General features: G+C 41.8%; 1 protein-coding gene across 7 annotated transcripts in view; it reads right to left on the bottom strand.

The window, feature by feature from the left end:
* Positions 1-24287, bottom strand: part of ZNF366 (zinc finger protein 366) — a 313644-nt gene that overhangs the window by 27452 nt on the left and 261905 nt on the right. The window contains exon 2 of one of the 7 annotated variants that reach the window (XM_073235236.1): positions 16813-17248. The exons of the other annotated variants lie outside the window; for them this stretch is intronic. The gene's annotated coding sequence lies outside the window, so the exon portion shown is untranslated. The remainder of the gene's footprint in view (positions 1-16812; positions 17249-24287) is intronic. 7 annotated transcript variants of the gene reach the window in all.

Raw genomic sequence — 24287 nt, 5'->3', positions numbered from 1 at the left:
TTAATTTTGGGGAAATGTCTTAGAATATTTGCCAGTTTTTTTGTTAGTTTTATGTTATACATCAGCTAAACTTGATACACCCACAGCTAGCTAAACAAAAATATGAAAGTTTCATCTTGCCCATCTCTGGGAATGGCAGTGTATTTGATCTGGTGGCTCTTAGAATTGGTAGTTAATGCCACAAAATATGACCCTCTGGCAAGCAAAAGTGGTAAGAATCAACACATAATAGATGAGTTCAGCCATCTGTAGAAGGCACGTATTTTAAAGTGTAACTCAAGGGGGTATGTGTTTGGGGGGAGAGTGAAGAACTGTTTTGTATCTTGATGATGATGGTGGTTACACAACTCTGTATTTGTGAAAACACATACCTCAAAGAGTGAATTCTACTGTATGTAAATTAAGAATAAGTTTTACTTCTACTACTTTAGTCTGACATCATCAAACTAAAATGCTTCTGTACATCAAAGGGAACCATCGACAAAATGAAAAGGCAAACTATGGGAGACTATATTCATGAATGATTTGTCAGATAAGGGGCTAACATCCAAAATATATAAAGAACTCATATGACTCAACAATAAAAATACAAATAACCTAGAGTGGTCACTATCCAAAAAGACAAGCAAACAGTGTTGGTGAGGATATACAGAAAAGGGAACCCTACTGGTGGGAATGTATGTTGGTGCACCACCATGGAAAGCAGCATGGAATTCCTTCAAAAAACTAAAAATAGAAATACCATATGTCCCAGTAATTCTACTTCTAGAAATTAACCCAAAGAAAACAAATATGATTTGAAAAGATAAATGCATTCCTGTGTTTATTGCCACATTATTTACAATAGCCAAGATATGGAAGCAACCAAAGTATCTATAAATAAATGAATGGATAAAGAAGAATTGGTACATATATAAAATGACATATTATTTGACCGTAAAAAAGAAAGAAATCTTGGTATTTGGGACAACATGGGTGGACCTACAGGGTATTATGCTAAATGAAATAAGCCAGGCAGAAAAAGACAAATACCATATGATTCACTTATAAGTGGAATCTAAAAACAAAACAAAACAAAATGAACAAAACAGCAGTAGAATTACAGACACTGAGAAATGACTGGTGGTTACCATGGGGGAGGGTTTGGGGTGGGTGGGTGAAATAGGTGAAGTGGATAAAGAGGCACAAAATCTCAATCATAATGTAAATTAGTCACAGGGATTTTTTTTTAAGTTTAAAAATATAAAAAATATATATTTTAAAAATACTAGTTTGCACATCATTACAAAAGGGTTGTTGAGGATATTTGGGAACTATCCAACAACAGTCAAGGCAACCAGAGTCCATACTCTAACCAATCCATATCTTTGAATGCATCCAATAATATGCATATGGTACATAAGGAGGGGAACTGGGTTATTAGAATTCAATGATTTTCATTCCTGCTTTATCCATAGGGGAGACTTTAAATATGGCAGATACCAGCTTTTTTTTTTTGTACATATCCTATTCAGGAACTATACTGTGGGACAGGGAAGATGCATTAAGTTATCCTTCAAGATTTTCTAATCTTTGGCCCTGATTGCCTGCTCAGTAAACAATCTTCTATAATTGTTCCAACATTCTTTGCAATGTAAAGTAGTCTACTTTCCGTGTAAAGATCATTTTGGTCATTAGAAAATATATTCCTACCCCTTGTAAATCAATAGAATGGAATTGACATTCAGGTCCATACATCACTCTTGTGAATGAATCTTTTCCCCTAAGGCTAATTAGCTGAGTGGTCTTACAAAATGGGCCTCATGAATCTCCAAACCTGCAGAACAAATGCTGAATCATGGCAACCCCAGCAGGCACTGCTATCCCATGAAGTCTACCTGAGCAGCCAGCTGCCTTCTTTGATACCTTTCATTGGCTATAGTAACCAGACTGTCTCAAGATTCTACAGGGCAGGAGATGAAGAGAACCTCAACTACTGGAGGCTTTATGGAGACTTAGAGGTGAAATTTTCCTTTCTACCAGAGCTGGAAGGAAATTCCTCATTTCTCTAAAGTCTGCTATATTTGTTTAATGTTTCAATCATTGACTGGGTCACCTTTCTGTGGGGGTGGGTATCTTCTATTCTGAACACAATCTAGTTAGAAAGTCAGAAACTTGCCTGGTGCTTTATATATTGTTGGGAATCAATAATTATTTGGGAATTTATTTGACAAATACCATGTTCTAGCTTGCCCTTACTCCCTGATCCCAAGCAGAATTTTGGTGTTCCCTGAAAGGGTAACTGGTTGGCATGGCCTTTCCCAGTCAATTCCAAGCTAACTTCACATCAATAAGCTACCAAGAACATCTCCAGTGAGGAAGATGTTTTAGCTAAAGCATAGCAAGGACCAGGGTTGTGTTCTTCATAAAGCATGGACAACATCAAACTAAAAAAGCTTCAGAAGCATTTGTTTTCATGTTTTGTTTCATGCTCCCTTACTTCCTGCTGGCTTGGGATCCTTGGTCAGTGTGTGCCATGTCCCTTTGACTTGAAAAGAATACTGTTTTGTCAGATAATATGAATGCGTGTGGGTGGACTCTGGAAATAGCTGAAGGGACAGTGATCTAGTGCCACTCAGCCTCTCAGGGAGTGTGTCACCATACAGCAGAACATGCCTATCGTCCTGCCCACAATATCCCAAGAGGGCAGGCCACCACCATTTCTCTCACTCCACAATTGCAAGTTGCCCCATGATCCTCCAGACGAATGCCCATTCGTTTTGTAGAAATGCCCACCCTAATGGACAGATGTAACTGTGACCTCACCCTTTCTTTTTATTTTTGTGGGAATAGAATTCCTGCTCTATTTCTGCTTTCTGATAAGTGATCACTCTTTATCCTGGGTACTGTCTTTCCTTTTACACTCTTCAGTTCAAGAACTTCTCAATGACTTGTTTCATGTTGATTTTTCTGTTGATTCTGCTCACTAAAATTATTCTTGAAAAAATATATACTTATAAAATATGTATACTTATCTCCTCTTGTACCCACAGTCAATCTCTGGAAGGAAACTCAAGAATCTACTTAATATCTGTTGCCTCTGGGAGGAAGACTGTGTAGCTGGGGGAAGAAGGCTTGGATGTCCAGAAACAATTACCAGCTTCAGAAAGGACCATTCCCTGGCAGGACCTATAGGAAGGTGCCTCAGCAGTTGTGCAGTGCCCTGGTGGAAAGAATACTTTTAATTATATACTCTTTCTACTTACACTTTCATACACTGTGACTGACTTAGCTATCCATATGCTTACATTATAAAGGTGAAAATTCATACTGGCTTCAAACAGCAAACATTCAGACAAAATTAGACTTGGGAGCTCCCTCTTCCCCAGCCATCACCCCAGCCTTCACTGTCAGTGCACTCTTAGAACAGAGGAAGACTTTGGTGGCTTAAAAGGTGGGCTGAGCTTTGGTTAGCTACATTTGGAAAGCCAGGTATGCATAAGTCAAAAAAATTGCATTCAACCTTGAAAGCTCAGATAAGAGAGGAATCTGATGTGAAGATTCAATGTAATTATAGAACCACACACTGCAAATATGACTAATTCAGTTTCTCTGTTCAACTGAGTTTTTCCTTGGCTCCTTCCCCAATGCTGAGGAGAAAATATGGGATGCTAAGAATGAGACCTGTGGATTTGGGGCAATGTCTGGTCCTCCCCCAGGGCCCTAAGGTAGTTAAGTTACCTAAAAGCTCCTTTCAGGCTAAAATAAAAGTCCCACCCTATTTATTGCCACTGCAGAATCATAAAATGTCAAAGCACAAAGCATATTCCAGCTCTCAGACAGAGTAAGCCCCTCCTTCCTGTGAGCTCCCATAGTCCGTACGCACACCCTTGATGCAGCTTTGTCCCCAAGTATTGGAGCAATCTGCCTCCCATGACACTGACCTCCATGAGGTCAGGACCAGCACCTCAGATACTCTGCATTTTCACTGCCTTATATAATCACTGGTACCTAAGTGATAAATTTTTGAAATAGCAATAATTTTCTAGTCTTCAAGTGATTTTATTCTCTCCTTTAACACCAACTAGTAGATAAAACTGCAAAAACATTCTGTAGAATTATTTTCTTGTATGCTGCCCTTTCTACTCCTTTTCTAACAAACAGGCAGAATGCTTTTTTGTTTAGGATTAGTCATCAAAAGAAACATAATTTGTTCTCATATCTGGTTTATCTTGCTTCTTAAGTACAAACGTATTCTAGAGTCTGTATTCTAATGGCCTGTTATGTGCTGTGTTTAGAGAACAGCTCTGAAAAGCAACGCTTACGTGCCCAAGGAGGAGCACACTGATACTAGAATGTGCTAACTTTGAACCTAACTCATCCTTTTTCTACAGAGCAGGTGCTTATTACATTAAAAGATAATACTTCAGGATTTGTTACTGGCCCAATATGTCTGATCCTTGGATTTTTATTTATCAATTTCTCTTTGTAGTAAGTTCCTCCCAGTCACCCCAAATGTTACCTTTATGTAGAGAAAGAAAAATGAACAGCCAAGAAATCAACCCACCGACCCCTCCCACCCTGACCATTGGCTGCTGGGGGACTGTTACAACGGCCTTGCACACTGTTCCTTGGAGACGACTGTTAGCTTTTCTCTTCTTTCTATTCCCAGATCTAGGACTCTAGTTCGCCACTTCACCTCTAGATCACTTTCAACAGCTTCCATCCACTTTTCTAGACCTTTTTTCTACTTCTTTCCAAATCCATGGAATACCAATTTTCCAAATCTTCTAAAAGAGTCATTGCTTTTTCTAAGACAACTCTGTTCAGGCACCTACCACAATAATGTGTAGAGCTTGCTAACCGCTGACCCAATATCCATTTCCCCTTCTTCCTTAAGAAACAGAATGCTGTTTCGGCTTGTGCTGACAGTGTGCCCAGCAAAACCATTAGCCTTTACAGCCATCCTTTCGTTAGGGGTTGCCTGTGCCACAGTTCTGGCCAGTGAGATGTAAGCAGAAGGCTGACAGGGATTCCCTAGAAAGCTTTTGCATCCCTAATGCAGCGGCCACCCACTTTATCCCTTCTGATCTTCTGTCTCCTTGGAGTGTGGGTATGAGGCTGGAGGTAGAAAAGCCATGTTGGAACTGCCAAGTATGGTAGCAGGGAGAGGGCAGGTGTCACCCAGAACTCTTCTACCTGCGAGGTGCTGGTCTTCTTGTTAATTGAGAAAAAGAATCCTTGACTTGGTTATGAAAAATATATTCAGAGCTCTGTGGCTTGTAGCTAAACATAATCCCCACCTGATACACAGAGCAAATCAAGTGTAAGCTTGTCTCCCTGACTTTCCAAGTCCTTTATGAGAGGTCCAACTCCATTCCCCCTCTCTCTGAAGTCCTCTCAACCCCAGTCAGACCAGGCTTTCATTTTCACATGAGGCAAACTAGTTCCTACCACTTTGCTTTTGTTAGACTGGTTGGCCATCCAGGAATTGTCTTTCCATTGATTCATCCCATTTTTTCCAGGCTGATCCTAAGTTCAGCTTTTTTACTGGAAGCCTTTCCTCCTGCTCTTATGCCCAACTTTCTCTCGCTTCTGTTAAATCTGACCGCACCGCCCTCCTGCGTCTGGGTTGGATACAGTATACTCCCTGTTTGGCACTCTGGTGGTTTCATGGTTAGGTTTCATTTTTCCCAACCTGCGCGTGAGCTCCCTTCAGCCTGCGATTCTGCTCTTCTGTCTCCCACTGCACCTCCCACGGCACTGACCACCATGAAGATGTTCAGTGCAAGTTGTTAGCTGGCTGGGATGCTCATCTATGCACTGCTGTATCTGCTTTTTAAACAGATTTGTCTGTGGCTTTAAGAGCACATGTCAATTTAGGTTGTATTTCCTTTTGGTAAGTTAACATTACTATTGATTGACAGTTCAGACTCCGTATGAATTAATTTGCCGCTGGAGAAAGTTGTAGCAGCGAACAGTATCACTGTGGGTTATTTGTTGCTGTGAGCATTATACTGAAGTCCCACTCTGTTGATGGAGCATTTGTTGGGATTGGAGATCAACCTCCAACCCCTTACATCTGGGGTTATGGCTTCAAGAGGATTTGAAATTAGGGCTCTTTGGTGTCCATTTCTCCCTGTCTCAGAAGTGCCACAAAGGCCAGTTACAAGGCTTGGCTTGGGCGAGAGGCCACAAATCTGCTCTCAGGCCCCTGCACTGAACTGAGACCGCAGGTCTTTTCAGAGGGCTGGGTTGCTCTTCTCCAGGCAAAGGAAGAAATGAGAGAGAAGAGGGGAAAAACACCACTGTTGATTAAACCTCTGGGGAGTTAATTACTCTTCTACGAAATGGCAATAATCACAGGAGTTGTATCTTGGACAGTTCTGTGTCCTTCCTTAGATACTTCAACTGTGAAAATCAAAAAGGATGTTGGTACAGAGAGGGAGAGGCCACATTCAGAAATGAGAGTTATTGCAACATATCAATTTTCTACACTTATTTTTCTTCAGTGAGATATCTCCACATTCATGTCCTCTGTGTCTCAAACATACACACATACACATGCATACATCCTAGAAGCGATGTAAAGCTATCTTTTATCCAAGTTGCTATATTCTTTCTGTGTGTGGTAGTAACAAACTAGGGGTGCAGCCAAAAACAGTATAGAAGTTCCTTGAGAAATTAAAAGTAGAACTACCTTATCATCCAGCAATCCCACTTGTGGGTATATATCCAAAGTAAATGAAACTGTTATCTCAAAGAGCTATGTTACTGCCATGTTCACTGTAGCGTTGTTTACAATAACCAAGATATAGAAACAACCTAAGCGTCCATCAGTGGACAAATAGATCAAGAAAATGTAGTATATTGATATATATACAATAAAATATTATTCAGCTTTTAAAAAGAAGGAATCCTGCCATTTCTGACAACATGGGTGGACTTTGAGGGCATTATGCTAAGTAAAATAAGCCAGATAGAGAAAGAGAAATACTGACTGCATGCTATCACTTAAAAAACAGTAGAATCTTTAAAAAAAAAGTTGACTTCATAGAAACAGAGAGTAGAAAACTGGTTGTCCTAGTTTGGGGGATAGGAGAAGTAGGGAGAAGTTGGTAAAAGGGTAAAAACTTTTAGTTTTAAGATGAATGAAGTCTGAAGATCTAATGTAAAACATGGTGACTATAGTTGATAACACTGTATTGTATAATTAAAATTTGCTAAGAGAGTAGAATTTAAATGCTCTTACCAAAAAAAAAAAAAAAGAAAGAAAAGAAGGGTAAATATGTGGGGTGATGGATGTTAATTAACTAGCTGGGTGGAAATCCTTTCACAGTATAATCAGGGTATCAAATCATCGTGATGTATACTTTAAATATCTTATAAGTTTATTTGTCAGTTATAGCTCAATAAAGCAGGAAAAAAAATAAAGGATTGTCTTCAAAGATATAGTTCTTTTAATATTTTAAATATCAGCCTAAGTCTGTCTTACTAAATAACCATCCCTAGTCTAGGAATTACAATGACTTTGTTTTTTGGTGTTTTAATCTCAGTTTTAAAAAAGTGTAATTAGCAAAACAAACATACAATAATTGTTTATTTTGCATTTTCCATGAGCTAGCCCTTAGGGCAAAGGCCCACAGGACCCATTTATAAATGCCTGTAAGTTGCTTTGGGCCCTCTAAGGAGGCACAGTCCTGCTTGGAGAGGACCCCTGGGAAAGTTTTAAGGGAAAGGACAGAGTCTGAGTTTACGAGGGGCAACCCCAGGCTGCCTGCATAGATTGATCTCTGATGTATTTATTACTCACTGCAAACAAGGTACGTGGGAGTGAGGACAGAAAGGGCTCTACTGCAAAGCGGCATAAGATGCAATGACTTTGCTCAGGAAACTTGCCACTTAGTTGAGGAAATGAGCTAGAGATCATACGATGACAGGTTCTCTGAGTTGGAGGGGACCTAAAATGTCTGAAACTATAAGCCACATTATAAGTCTCTCAACCATTTAGAGTCATGGTTTCCACCTTTATGAAAACAGGCTGATAATGCCTACCTTAGTAGTGTATTAAAAGAGAATGTATCTTACAGAGAGCCTGCAACATAATAAGTGTAGTTCAATCTCCTTTTAGTATTGTCATTATTACAAGTCAGCAGATTGTGATCAATATATGATGCTGATGATCGATATCACTCCAGAGTGAGTAGTCAATTAATAGTAGGTGAAAGGGAAGGAGGGAGGGGGCGTTCTGGAAGTAAACCGCTGCAGGTAAGGCATGCTCTGTGAGGCAGCTTCCAGTTACAGTGGCTGATCTGGGCTGTCCAAATAGGATCTCCCATGGTTCATCAGCATGTAGAAATGGCTCAGGGAACACAGTGGCACCAACTGTCCTGAATGAGGAGCAGGTTTCTGACCACGGTCCTGTCACTAGGCCTGAGTGCTAACAGAGCTGACAAGCAAAGAAGCAAAGTATGACGCCAAGAAATGATGCCCTGACCCCACTCTCTAAAGTTCATAATCTAAAGTTACAAATCTTCCCATCTCCAGTTCTCTCCTTCACAGCCCCCAGCTTTGTTTTCCTGGTGGCATGATCAGAAGGTATCTTGGCTATTCATTTATTCCCCATCTTGTCCCACTTGACTGTAAGCTCCATGAGACTAGTTACCTTGCCTATTCTATTCACTGTGGAGCCAACCTAGAAATGTGCCCTGCACATAGTAGGTCAGCACATTAAAATCACTTGGGAAGTTTTAAACATGAAACACCCCCATGCATAAAAATTTGCAATGCCTAGGCCCCACCCCAGACCTCAATTACTTCAGGATCTCAGGGGGTGTATTTTAAGAGTATTGGTGTATGTCAGGAGCTCTGTAGGTGATTCTCGTGGCCACCCAAGGTTAAGAGCTGTGTTATGGAGGCATTTGGTAAAGCCCTGTTGAATATGAATGAGAGAGCCTATACAAGAGGGAAGCAGGAGTGTGCGTGGGTGGTGGAGGAAGGATTCTGATGGAAGGACCCTGTGAAGTGCAGTCATCCCGCCCTTTGTACCACACGTGCAGGCTGCCAGGAAATGGGAAGGGGTGAGGAGAAGTTTCTTTCTTATGGCAAGGCTGAGGTGGTGCAGGGTATGGTCCCCATTTTGGGGTCCAGGGAATCCACAAATGGAAATACACTGGGCAGGTCATGCTGTATGAAGCATGAAGGAAAGGTAGAGTATAGCTTTAATATCCTGGAAGCCAAGCTCATGGTATTGCAACAGCTAATCTTAAGAAAACAAAATTGTGGCAGGAAAGGAGGACTATTTTAAGTGCTATTGATATCTACAGGGGGACCACCACGGCACCATCTGCCTGCACATGAGTCTGAGACTGGAGAACCTCCCCCATGCCGTTTCCTCCTCCAGGCCTCTACCCTACCCCACGGCCCTGCCACCACCTGGTAAGAAGCTGCCTGTGATTTGATCTCCCATAGGGATGGCTCTTCTGGGCTCCTGTAACCTGCAAAGCTTGACAATGAGGAAGAGGGCACGGTAACGTTTTCTCCCTGCATGACTGATACTTCTGAAAGGTTGAGCTGTGGGATTTTTTTTTTTCACTTCTCTCTTGGAAATCACCTCCATATGCTAATTAGACTGTAGGATAAGACTTCTTCTTTACATTGGGAAAGCATTCCCCACCATAGGAGTCCAGTGGGCTGCTATTTTTTCAGCTTCCTTAATGGCTTTCAATGCCATTAGTCAAGGTTGATTTTCTTAACAATTTTTTTAAAATTTTCTAACAAGTAATCTAAATGTAAAATCTTCCCTTGCACTTTGATTGACGGTTCACACCTTTTGGAATATCTAGCTCATATTTTTAGAAAGAAGCAGGTGGTACTCTTGACATTTAATTCAAACAAAATGCCTTATTCAATTCCTCCTCTCCCACATAGCATACACAGACTGTTGGAAAATATTCAACAACATTGATCCAAATGTTTACATTAAGTATGAAGGAAAGGTAGAGTACAGAGTATACTTTTAATATCCTGGAAGCTAAGCTAATGGCATTGAAATAGCTAATCTTAAGAAAACAAAATTGTGGTGGGAAAGGGTGACTGTTTTAGGTGCTATTGATATCTACAGGGGGGACCTTTGAAACTGGGGTTGAACAAACAGGTTTTTGTTCCTAGGTCAGCATGTACTTTCCCCAAAGGGCTTTGCTGTAAATCAGAGGTATTAGCAGTAATAATGATAGCTATCCTTAACTGAGGACTCATCATTTGCAAGGCTTTTACATGGACTACCTTGGCCAGACACCACTATTATTATCCCTGTTTTAGAGATAAGGAATTTGAGGCACAATGGGTACAAATGGTTTTTCTAAGGTTACATCACCTGGAAGTAGCTGCTTTTAGCCAAGGGCTGGCAAACTTTTACTGTAAAGGGTAGAGAGTATTTTTAGCTTTACTAGGCCTACAGTCTCTGTTGAACTACTCAACCCTGGTATTGTAACAAAAGCAGCCATAGTCACCATGTAAACAAATAGGAGTGGCTGTGTTCCAATAAAACTTTATTTACAAAAACAGGTAGTGGGCTGTTTTTGGCCTTGGAGCTATAGTTTACTAACTATTGCTCTTAGCCATGACACTAAGATATCTCTTGAGGTCTGTTGCTGAACTCTTATTTCAATAATCCTCTTTCAAAATCTTTTACATTTATATGAACTATTGCAAACACTCATCCAGCCTATTTATAAAATGGCCTTCGTGGCAAATAATTGAGGTTTTTTTTAATGATATTCCTCAATGCCCACAACACTCTAAATGTTTTGATGTGAAAGGGCTTTTGGATGAGGGAAATTTAAACCACACAAGGACCCTTTAGAGGAAAGCCTCCAAGTGCAGCTTAGCTTCAGGAGTTCGAAAGCTGGCACTGCAGAAGAGGAGTTTGGTTTAGGAGCATCTGCTCTGTGCCAGGCCCTGTGCAGGGGCTGTTCATGCTCTCACATTTCCTCAGGGTGTCTTTACATACCTCTCCTTCCATGCAAGTTTCAAGGTGGCACTCAAAAGCACTCAATACCAATAAGATAAAAGAATTGAAGAAAATGGAGCATTATATGATTTAAGCCCCACATCAGTTCTGCAAGACAGGTACCATTATTCCATGCTATAGATGAGAAATAGAAGCTTAGAAAGAAAGCCTCTACTTGTCTGCAATCAAAGAACAAATAAGTGGCTGAGCCAACATTTCATCCCAGATATGCCCAATTTCTTTGCCTGTACATCTTCTGTTAGGCCATGCTCCCCCTTTATAGTGGACTGTACACCTTGCTTTGCTTCATAACTCAAATACTGAGTTTTGAAATTCAATAAAATTTGAAATTCTATATACTTCTACTCAGTAAAACAGAGAATGGGAAACCTTGGTGTATCTTAGTTGTTTTACATAGTTGCTATAATAATGAAATAAGGTAGACAATGAGAAAGATCCTTGCAGAGGGTGAAATGCTCTGCAGATGTACAGTGGTAGCATCTGTCAGGAAACTGGTCATGGTCGCAGTGAGGCAGGCCCTTTTACCTCCTTTCCACAATGCTGGCCACTGAAAGGATTTCCCTGTAACCAGGGAACCCTGGCCACTGAATCATTCAGATTGCCCAAGTCTTTGGGAGGAATTAGCCCCCAAAAATCCCCTGAAATCAGCTCAAAGCTCAGGAACTTGGAAAAGGTTACAAAATAGTCATCCAATTCCTAGTCACATAAATGACTCTTACAAACACACATAAGTGTCACTGCCATCCCTTCCCACACCACCTCCCTCCCAAGAGACTCTCCTTCTTCTTCTATTCCTCCAGTTTCAGACTGGATTTCTTCTCCTTGGGATGAGTCTAAGCCTAACCTTTTCTCCCAGACCTAACCCTTGCCCAGTTATTTCAACAACGCAGTAGCGAACATTGTACCAGCTTCATTAAAAGCTTCAGAAGCTATGATTTCATGAGTGGAGACTAAAACTGAAGTGTGAAGGACATTGTCCAAATCAATGTAAAAGTGTGTAGAAATTGCTGTAACTAAACTGAGTAAGAACTATGTGACAAATTGGTGAGGTGGTGAGGAAAAGCCAATTAGGACACTGACAGGCCTGTTCTAAGTGAATGCTACAAGACTGAATCCAGAGGATTCTGGGTAAAGAATATTTCCTCGGAAAGGTTAGCAAGTTAGCAAAAGAAAGCTTTTAAGTGCTTTCCTGTAGCCTATTTTCTATTCCTTGGAGTTTTTTGACTTGGATTTAGTTGACCTCAATCTATCTATCTTTCTCTCCCTCCCCATTACCAGCAACAGGCTGATTCTGTTAGATTATTAACCTCCTCTGACTTTCTTATAAAAAGGGTACATTTGATAACACATTTAATGGGGCATTTGGGAAATGGCCTCTTCAAGTGTCTTCTTCATTTGTGCTGATTGAAGAAATGCTGGGGCTACCTTAAGATGGGGTTAATTCAAGTAAATGAACCATGGAGTGAATATACAAAAAACACCTTTCTACTAAGGGTCTCATCTGGTAAGAGGTAACTCATTTGGATCCATTTACTAATAACCAAATATGAACAAATTCAATCTAGAATTTAGGGAATTACCTATAATTTCTAAAACTTTTGAGTTTTGAGAGTAAATGGCTATTCTGTAGGGATTCGTGGGAAATTCAATGTGAGTGGAAGGTGTCCCTGCCTGAGAACATCTTTGGGAGAACCATGCAAGCCACATTTTAAGAGTGTCACTTGTTACATCTTATCTTAGAAGAAACAAGTCCTGGGCCAATTCACATCTTGTGAACTTCATGCAAAAAAGAATGTGTGGGATATTCAAGGAAGGAAGGAGCACCATATGTGGACACCCTAAAACTGACAGGTGCCTCAGCTTTCTGAGTGCTGTTTAGGCTGCTGGCAAATGACAAGCATAATATAGAGCCCAGACAGTATTGTGACTAGGAGAAGAGCAAGAAGAGAAGTCCTGAAAGTAGTTGAGATAGGCTGACTATTAATCAAAATGGGTCAAAAGACAAAATGAGGTAGCAACAGAATTGGATTAAGGTGGGCCACTCCAAACAATTTATTTTTAATGACCTTTAAAGAATATAAATTCATTATCATTGCAAAATTTAATACTGGTATGTTTAGAGAGGAAAATGAAAATAATCAATAATGCCACCACCAAAAGTAACTAATAATATTTTGTTTGTTTGTTCAGGTCTTTTACATATGAATATGTTTTCTTTCACAGCACCATGTATTATACATCCCTATGCAATGTACAAATAACACTGTAAGAGACAACTTTATGCATAAATCTTGGTTTCTATATATGAATCTCTATCATCTCCTTAGATTAGATTCTTTAGAAATAAAATTATTGAGTCAAAAAATACTAATTTCCAGTCTTAATAAATACTGCTAAATTGATTTCCAGAAGGGTCCCCCTCATTTATAAACTAATCATCTCTTTAAATGTATCTTTTTACCTTTTATGGATCCTTTCAATCACCTGAAATTAAATAAACTCCTTCACTTGGCCCAACATTTCTGTAACAGGAATAAAAAACAACTCCAGGTTTATGTAGAGGATTATTTTGTGATTTTTGTGGTAACTTACACTGAGATAATTCTCAAGTTTTTCAAAAACTTGCATACCCATGATTACATTTATCCCCTACAAAAACCCCATGAGATGAAGAGAATTAATTGTAGAACGTTTCAAGCATGAGAGAGGATTTCAGTCATCATCTTGTTCAGATTTTATTAATGTGTCCATCTGACAGAGGCACAGGGAGGATATGAGTCTTCAAGTTCTAGAACCCTTTAAAGTGTCTAGAATCTCAGTCATATATTACCATCCCACTGGATGACCTTGACTCTACACTGGTCCCTGTAAGAGTTTGTGTCATTCCTAATTTCCTCCTCCCCTTGCACTGTTTTATCAGTCCACTGCGAAGTACACCAATTAGTCTGTCCCTTTAACTGTAGTTCTGGACTCAGGCTCACCAGCAGACACAGAGCAATCTTGAAATGAGCACTTTATCTGTGATGTGTATGATGATGCCCTAGAAAAGAACCCCAAGAACATGTGGGTGGCAGTGAGCCAATGGAGTTGGGAGACTCAGGTCTGAACTTGGGTTGAAATTGATAAACCAAGGTGGTCAAGAGAAACATTAAGAACAGGTCTAGGGGCTCCAGGCTTAACATGCTTTTCTACCAGACTGTTCTGACCAGGAGGATTGCTGAAGGCCGGAGTACACTGAGACAGGACAGATTGTTTCCGCTGAATGAGTCTCAGGTGACCCAGGTAGCATAGGTACATTCTATCAACAGACAGGAGGAATCTCCCGGGAAAATTGTCAAGGCTCCTTCCTCCCCAAAGATGTGGACATTCTTTGCAGATTATCATGTGGATAATGAACTATGGGATTATAATATATTGCCTAGAAGTTAAAACAGCCCTCTGCTGATGCCTGAGGGTCCCCAATGGTCCACCATAGCCTCTGGTCAGCTGTTGCCTTGTTTTCCTCTAGGTGTCAAATTTATTTTATTTAGAAACACCTCAGTAGCATTTCTGTTCATTTGTGCGTGTGTATTTTAAATTCAGAGAAACCACTTCTTAAAATGCTTGACATTTAAGAAAATCTGGTGCTGTACTGCCACCACTGAAGCCAAGTATCACAAGTGTAGAAAGTAGCATGGTGCAGCATGCTGAGTGTGCCAGATTTTCCTTAAAATTAACATTTGTGCCATATGTTGGTACCCGAAACCCAATACTCCTTTGGCTGATGAAAATGCAAAAGGAAAACATTCTCAGGCTGAGTCCTGTTCTCTTTCTATGTAGATACTGTTTTATGTAGATATTAGCAATGATCTTCCTCTGAGGGTGAAAATGAGTGCCTGCTCTGTAATTCTTGATGAGAGGTCAAGTACCCAAAGCTGTGGAAGCTGGAAGATCCTGGCAAGATTGCTGGAAGCTACCTGACCTGCAAGCTGGCCCTGTGTTCTCAGTGTAACTTAGCTCTTCACCGGGCCTTGGGCAGGGACTTGGAGGTAGACTCCAGCCTCCTCATGCCCCATCATGATGTTTGTGAAGGTCAGGTGGACAGGTGGTGGGAGAAATCTCTCACCAAATTTAGAGAGAGCATTACGGCAGCAATTTAAGAAAATGTCCAGCTACCCAGTGGCCTACACTCATACATCCCTGCTGTGGGTCCCAGGTGCTGGCCTTCTGGCCTTTGAGGTCACATTCCCTCTGAGTTTCTTCCTCTGCTCCCGCCTATCCACATCACATGGAGCTTCCATGATACAAGGAAGCAGCACCAGTCGGCATGGCTTGGGGACGAGCATGTGCACTCTTCAGGGTTTGCAGGGTGCTTTATCAATAGGATTTGTCACTGTGTTCCCTGGGCCTCTGAGCTCTCTGTGATATGGCACAGCCTTTTGCTTATAAACATTGATCCTAAACATGTATACAGGGTAGGATAAGAGCAGAAAGTCACATTACCATAAAACCACCAGAGACTTAATCTCTGGTGGGAATTTATCCGGTGTCATGCCACTGCAGTATTACATAAGAATCATGTGTTCTCACTGCTCAAGCAGGCTCTTTCATCCACGCCGTGAAGCATACACGGTATTTAAGGGGAATGGTTGAAAATCCTTCCTGTGGTAGAACCAAAGAATGTCTGGAAATCTACCTTTCAAAAGAACTTTTTATTATAGAAAACTTCAAACTATGAAAGTAGAGAGAATAACATAATGAAGCCCCATGTCTCACACCAGGTTTCAATTATGAACAATCTTGTCTTATCTCCCACTCTCCTACTTCCCAATTAGGATGATTTTGAAGTAGATCCACAACACATATTACTTTATAAATATTTCTGGTGTAGCTCTTAAACATAAGAATATTTTTCTTAAAACGTAGCCACAATGCTGTATGTCATATAAAAAAAATCAAGCTTCCTTAATCTTTATATATCCAGCCAGTATTCACATTTTCCTAGCAACTCCAACTTTTTTACCTTGGAATAAAAGCCATTTTTGGAATTTTATCAGTTTACTATTGAACTAGCCAATTTTCCACCTTTCAGATGTCATAGAAGAGCTCAGAAGGTTGAAAGGAAAGCTCTCTTTAGTAGTTACGATAATAAAGGTGAAGAGAAGGAAAAACTCCTTGGATTTCCTTAACCTGGAGTCAGTGATTGTTAAGACACATTATCCAACTGCCCACCACACTTCCTTTTTGTAAACGGGGTACAGAAGACTAAACTGACTTCCCTGAATTCACACAGCTAATCAGTGACAAAGTATTCAAATTTTAAAATTTAAGAAGCCCTATTTAAGGTATTGCTTGTCTTTTAAAATTACTATAGACGGACCTGTCTTTCCAGTGCTTTATCCATGAATTTCAGATCTGTGCAGCTGCTTTGATGGCTTTGAGCTGTGCTGTCCAATTCAGCATGCATCAGTGATGCGGGATTCCACCAGTTCGTTGTACAACCCGGTCATGGAGCTAGAGAGGTCTGGGGGAAGTCATCTCTCTCACTCCTCTCTATCTGGTAAGGCTGGACACTATCTAAACCATCTCCAGTAAATCTTATCTTTAAAGCTTCATAGAAAAATTGCTTTTCTAACTTCCCCTGTAGTTTGGTCTGATACCAGTAGTGAGTTCTACAAGTAGATGACTCTTGCATACACTTGTACATGTACTTTAAATGAAGCACTAGGAATTATTCTTGAACTCTTCCTCACCATCAACGCTCACAACCAATCTAAAACCAAGTACTACTTTCCAGATACCTCTCCAATCTGCACACTTACCTCACCTGATGTCCGCGGCCAGTTCCCTGGTCCAGGCTGCCACAGCCTCCTCAGAGCTGCTGCGTTTGTGTCATGTCACGCTTACTCCACTTCGCTAGCCTATTTTCCATGAGGCAGCTGGAGAGAGCTTCTCAACAAACTCATAGGACCATGTCTTTTCCCAGCTTAGAGGCTCCAGTAGCTTCCCACTGATTTCAGGATAAAGTTCAAAATCTGAACATGGCCTACAAGCCCAGCAAAACATGACTGCCATCCTTTCCCCCAGCACCCTGTTCCTGGGCGCCCCGCACTTCACTCACCTTGGCCTCACCCACTCCATAGCCCCACCTTCCGAACCTCCTTACATTGCCATTTTCATCGTCTAGGACACTGTTCCCCTCTCTCTGCCTCTTTGTCTGGTTGACACATATTCAGATTCCAGCTCAAGGGTCCCTTCCTGATAAGGGCAGATATACCAATGTTGACAGTCAGCATACGTCAGAGTGATCATTTTACACTTATTTGTGTGATTATTCACTTAATGTCTCACTCCCTTTGCAGACTTGCTGCTCCATGAAGGCAGTGAGCTGCCCTTTCACATTCACTGCTGTATCCTGGCACAGGGTCTGGCCTGTAAGAAGCCCTCAGTTAATAGGAAGGACAAAGGAAGAAAGGTGAGGCAGTTGCACCAACAAGAATCCTGCCTCTTCTTGCTCTGATACCCTTAAGTGAAGATGGAATGCCCCTCCTCGCCATTCCTCCACAGTCCACTACATGCCCCTGGGGAGACCACCCGGGTGCCCCAGTGTGTGGATTAGTGGCCTCTGTTTTCATTGTCTATCCAGAATCCAGCCATTGCTCACCACCTCCACTGCCCCAGCCCAACCCTGGTCTGTGCCACAGCAATCTTCCTCCAGGAACTTAGGCTTTTAGTCCAAAATAGATGGAAAATTGCTTCCTAATAGCCTCCAAACTTCTAACTTCCACCATTAGCTCCCTTTGGCCTCTCAGTGCAACAGTCAAACTGATTCTATTAAAATGAAAGACAGATCTTGTAATTCCCATGTCTGAAACACTCCAGTGACCTCCTATTTTAAAGTAGGAGCCGAAGTCCACCCAGTGGCCTACAAGGCTCCCCATGATACAGTTACCACTCTGACCTCACACCCTACAACACCCTCCCTCGCTTACTCCACTTAACCCCACTGGCCTTTGGTTGTTCTCACATACACCAGGCATTCTCTCACCTCAGGGCCTTTGCACCTGCTGCCCTTTCTACCTGCAGGGCTCTTTCTCCAGATACCTATATGGCTCTTTTGTTGCTTCAAGTTTTTGCTCAGTATCACCTTTTTGAGAAGGCAGACTCTAACCCTGGCCTCCCAGCACTCCTTATTCTGTCTCCTTCCCTGCTTTATTTTTCTCCATAGCATCTAACACATAACTTGCTTACTGTATTCAATTTCCACTTCCCTTTACTAGAATGCAAACTCTACGAGCACACAGGTGCTTGTCTTTTGTTCCTGATACACCACCAGTGCTGAAAACAGAGTCTTCCAGGAAGTTGTTGCCCAATAAATGTTTGTTGAATGAAAAACTGAGGCTTGACTCTTGTCCCTGAAAAATAAGCAGGCTTAAAACCAGCCATCCAACATGAACATGCACAATTGGCCTATGTTGTCGGTGGGGCCAACTGTGCTCCACTGCAAACCTAGCTCAGGAGTCTTGGAGGCTTCCTAAGCCCAGATCAGCTGCCCAGTCTCCCAGCTCAGTTCTGGTAACTGTCTGTGAGGCCCAAGGAAACAGTCTAGTTCCAGAAAGCATCTAAATGGCTTCTCGCAGCATCCTCCTCACTGCCCCCTCCCTTTACTCCACCACACACAAATACACCACACAACCCTCTCTCTTTCCAAGGACACACTCAGGCTATTTCTAAAACTGAGATTCTGATCCAAAACAGTAGCCAACACACAGTGCATCTCTATGTGCACAGGAAAAGACAGGAGACCTCTGAACAATTTCCTGGCCTATATTTTTCCGTTCCAGTAAATGAGGCCTTCTTTAGATCAGGAATCTCTCCCTGAACCAAGCCAATGCCTAATGGCACATGCCATTTGTTACTGCCTGTGCTTGTTTCTTTGTATTTTTTATTTTCTATTTTGAGTGATCAAAATAGATCACTCAAACAAAACTGTTTAACCTGCTGGTTTCTGAGCCATAAAGCATGAGCTCAAGTGCTGTTCAGCCTAATGGAGTATAAAGTTCGCAAAACTCTTCGAAGGCAGAGAGTGTAATTCATGTATTCCATATTATTAAATATGAAATTAGCATTATATGTGCCTTAACTAGTAGTCAACAGTTGGTAGAGCTGGTTGTCAAGACTTTTATGCAGAAGGGAATGTCCCCATGCCCATGCCACCATGCCCCCAACCTGAAAGGAACCCTCGTCCCCCTGGGACCCACTTTCAGGTGATAAGCATATGGATGTTAATGGATGGGGTTAAGTTCCTCGGGGTGGTGAAGACCCTAGGATAAGTTAGTGTATCTTCCTACCCTATCAGTTTTATGGAGTAGTGAAAAAATTAAACATTTTAAATAAAAATATATATAGATATGTATGGAGCAGAATGCAAAAAAATGAGACAGGTTAAAGTCTGAAATACCACCTGTGGCAGACCACCTAGGATTTCTTTCCCAGATTTTTCTCTCCCACTAGGCATACTTGGATTAGGAAAGTCTGAGAATAGACATAACTTAGCATTTCCTCTGGGCTCCCAGGAAATGAAATATTGGGGTTGATTTTCTAAGGGCTGGTAGAGTCTGTCTTATTATTTCATTGTTCCTTTGAGCAAGAAATTTTTTTCTGGAGACTGTCCTGAAAGTAATGGAGGAAATCTGGGGCACCCTTCCCCCTGGACCTTGAACATCCATAAGGCAGCAGCTTTACCAAACTAAGGGCAGAGAGGCCCTTTCTCATTATTCAGCAAATAAAAGCAATAAGCAAGGAAACCTATCACACTTAAGACTATGATTAAAAGCAAAAATCTGGTATGTGTTCAAAGGTGAAACTTCTGTTACATAATGATTTCACACTGTATGTGTTGAAGATCTTTAAAGAAAACAGAAATGGGTAAAATAAAATAAAATCTGAGCCCCAGTAACTTTGATTTGGCTCTAACCTGTCTACACCCAGACGCACATTCTTACCATCTTAAGCCCCAAGAACACTTTGGCCCAGTAGAGCATTGGGAGAGAAGGTACAGCACATGTATATAGCATACTTGTAGAATATACCCACTACTGGAGAGCAATTAGTACAAGAGAAGAAGACAGAAAACCTGGCATTGAATCCCAGTCCTGCCACCATGCTGTTCCTATGCATCCACTTTCTCAGCTGTAGTAACATCTTATTCATGAACTATTTTTCTCTCTCTCCTTCTCATATATAGCTGGATTACATTCCCCTATTCCTTTTACACATAGGAATGGCTGTAAGACTTACTTTGGCCAACAAAATGTGAGCACAAGTGACGTGTGTCACTTCCTTGTGGAATCTTTGAGAGGTGGTTCATGACAGCACATGGTTTTCATTCCCTCTGCCGTAGCAGCCTGAAATGTGCCCAGTAATAGCTGTCAGCCTGGGACCTACAGTTAAGATGACCTAGGTGAAAGCTACAGTTCATCCACGTAATGGATATGTAATGGAAATGAGATTTAAATCCTTGCCTTCTTTCTTTCTTTTTTTTAAAAGTTTTTAAGTCACAGAAATTTGGAGACTTGTTTGTTATTAAAGCATAACCTAGTCTATCCTGACCAATACACCATTTCATGGATATGGTGAAAGATTAAAATGAGACACCTCATAGGTAATATGCATGCAAGCACCAACTAAATGTTAGTTCTTTCCTTCCTCACCAAATCTCTGTGCTTTATGATCCTTCCCAGTCCTTCCTTATCAGCCCTGAACTATGCTACTCTTCAGAGAGTTATTTTCAGTTAAAGAAGAAGGAATATGAACTTTGTGTTAAGACTTCCTAAAGCATTCCCTAATGCCCTTAAGAGAGAGAGAGAGAGAGAGAGAGGGAACGTGAGTGGGGCACAGCTGGGAATTCCCCTGATGGGACAAGAACATTCTCTCTGAAATTTACAAAAGAGAAAAGAGCTAAGGCTCCCAGGGAAACAGACCAGAAAGCAAAAGCAATGAACTCTGACAATGTCCAGCACGGAGCATTCTCCGCTGACTGGTGTCATGGAGCTCTCATGAGGCTGGGATCAGTCACAGGCACCCTGTGGGCATCCGGTCTAACTCTCCTTTAACAGGTTATCTGTCCAGGAGAGCAGTGGAGCCCATGATTTATTTAGTACCAGCTTTCCTGACATTTCAGCGAGAATGACGAAGGCGGTCAGACCTCAAGCTTCTAGCTCTTTCCTCACTGGACCCTGAGGAGGCCTCTCCCTCCCTCCAGCCTTTCCACACCGTAGTTCCCTGGTTCTGAGGGGAAGCCAGCAGGGCCACTGATGTTGCTCTGACCAAATCACTTGGAGTTAGTCACTTAACTCACTCTGGCCAGCAAACTAATACTTTTTAGGGTGTTTAAATTCACTTTGGAGGAAAAAGTTCCTACCTAGAATTACTCTAGGAATCCATGTCTTTGAGCCTTACTCAAAGGGTAAATCATAATTGACCAACTTAGAAGGCATTTATTAGGGCTGTGAGGCTCCCAATTGTTGAAAATTCTGTAAGAGGGGAAGGAAAGAGGACTGGAATACAGATGAGACAGAACTGTATAAGGCTTCCACCTTTGAAGTCACTTCCAGCAATGAGAGGCATACAGGACAGCTCTTTTTCAGGCTTACTTCCAGAGAAGAGACATGCAAAAAAAAAATGGGAAAGTGACAGAGAACAGTTATTTAAAAGATTTGAACCAAGCTTGTATGGAGGAACAGGTACTGTGCCGGGCATGGCGGGATAAGTTAGTCATGGCCCTGACCTTCTCAAAGGTAGCAGACACTATTGCTGTTTTATGAGGGTTCATTGCAGAATTTTAATATCTCTGCTCATCCCCAACCACTAGATGCCCATAGTGCATTCTGATAAACAAAGTCATTCAGATAGTCAAAAGGCACCCCACTATTTCCAAAAGCCTCCAACGGGGACTGGTCTGACCCCAGCTGAGAACTACTAAACTTGAGTATGATAGTTGCTGAAGGTGGTACAACAGAGAGCTCTCAAAAAAGCATAAGAGACCCCAGCGAAGGTCGGAGGAGCCAAAGAGAAGCCCACCCTGAGATCCCCTTCCTCTTGCTGAGATGTCACTTACTGTCTACATATTTCCCCGACGTATGGACTTGGATTTCCAAAGGAGGCAGGACCCAGTCTGAGGTGCTATGGAGTTTTCAGTAGACACTGGATTAAATTAGATTACTCAGAGAATGAGTAGAATCACTTGAAGAAAGAGGAAGAAGCTATAAAATGTGGGGATTGTGTTAGAAAGAACCCCTAGACATCCTTGATAGTCAATTTGTTGGCCCTGATAGATGCTAATAGAGCTGACCCACGGCCATGGAGAGGGCTTAGATGGGTAAAGGTGCATCATGTCAGAATTGTACAACCACCTCGGGGGTCTGGCACATACTATTGGCAGCTCAAAGCCCTCTTCCTCATTTTTAGGTTGCATGTGATTACTTGGAGGAAGAAGGAGGCTGATAAGAGAAAGGGAAACTAACATCGACTAAGCATCCAGCATGGCTAGGCAATATACTGAGTGCCAAAGAGTGTCATAGCACAGTGAAGCTGGGTGCTCTGTAAGAAGGAGCATAACTCGGGAGCGGACAGCCCAGGGTTTGAATTTTAGATCTTCCTCTTACCGTAACAAGTTAATTTCTGAGAAGATAGTCTCATAGGATAGGATGAACGCTGAGAAGCTAGACAAATGATAAAGTGCATCAGTAATTCTCGTTCCAAGTTCCTGGTTGTTCAATCTGGGACCCCTTCAACTGGAGCTTTTTTTGTTGTTATTAAGGTATCATTGATATACTATCTTTTGAAGGTTTCACAGGAACAACATTGTGGTCACTACATTCACCCATATTATCAAGTCCCCCCTCACACCCCACTGCAGTCAGTGTCCATCAGCGTAGTAAGATTGGAACCCTTCAGCTGGACCTTTTGAGGGAAAATCCCAGCAGTTGCTGTGGCCCTGAAAAGGAGCCTCAGAGAGCCCAGCTCTACTGTGCACTGGCCAAACTCCTGAGATTAGGAGAGGGGAGCTGTTCTTGGTCAAACACGGACAGGAACACACAGGAGAGTATGCAGAGGCAAGCAACCTGCTGGTGAAGAGCAGAGCCATCTGTGGGACAGCAGCCAGGAGCTGGCATGTGACAAGGAGGTGCACTGGGGTCTGGGGCCTTGATAGCCTATGTTTAAATACTGCAAAGAGCTGACCCTGAGTATTAGATTTGTTTTGTGTGATCCCGGGGAGGAAAAGGGCCAATGGATGGAAGTCATAGGGAAGCATTCATCTCCACTCAGTAACCATTAATTTCCTGGAAAATTGTGGGAGGCTCCACCTGGATCTTGTGCACTTCAGCGCCCCTAGCACCAGCTCAGAGCCTCACCACATGGCACAGCTGAGGGGCAGTAGCCACTAGGATCACTATTGGTTGGTCCTGGGAAAAGCAGCCAGTTCTGAGAAGCTGATCACCTCTTCACTGGCTCATCTGCCTGAGAATTTGTTTACAGAAACACCTATGTCAGCCAGTATTGAAACTCAGGGCAGCCCATCTTTTAAAGTCTAAAAATAGGCTCTTTTCTCCTACCTCAACACCTCACTTTGCAAACACTAAAAACAAACAAACAAACAAACAAACAAACAAAGCCTGTTTGTATTAGGCTCAAAGCTTTTTTATGTAATAAGCCTAAATAATTACCCATTGGATGATCTGGAAGTGAAATTTTAAGCTAGATAAACATTGAGCCAGCTATGAAAGTTCATTCTAACTTCCTTTGACCCTCTTAGAACTGTGTCCTCAGCATTTTGGTTTGTGGCAAGAAAGCATGCTCCTCTCCTCCTCTCGGGACAGTCTACTAGTCTTGTTTCCTCTTACAGGTTTTGATGAGGAATAAAGCCTGTACTTCACTTCAGTTTCAAGCCCAAACTCTTTCCACCAGATCCCTCAAAAGCATGCCTTGATGTCTCTAACACATAAAGCTGATAGACTTGTAAAGTCTTCCAGACCAGAAGATAAAGAATCATCATCTTGCTTGAGCTCACTGAAGCCCATACTCCCAAATGTAGCATTTGCATAAAAACAGCTGTCCTAACGCCTGCCTGTTACTAAGGAAATGGAGATGAGGAATTGCCTACCTAGAACTGTACTCTCTTCCTATCTTCATTTATTCACTATTCATTCCAAAAATGTCTATCAATTCTCAACTCTGTGGGAAGAACAGCGGCAAGTGGTGCCCAACAACAGTATTTGCTTAGCACTTCCTATGT

The sequence above is a fragment of the Manis javanica genome, chromosome 1 (assembly GCF_040802235.1).
Source record: "Manis javanica isolate MJ-LG chromosome 1, MJ_LKY, whole genome shotgun sequence".
NCBI classification, from domain to species: domain Eukaryota; kingdom Metazoa; phylum Chordata; class Mammalia; order Pholidota; family Manidae; genus Manis; species Manis javanica.
This window is presented reverse-complemented; position numbering and strand designations above follow the sequence as displayed.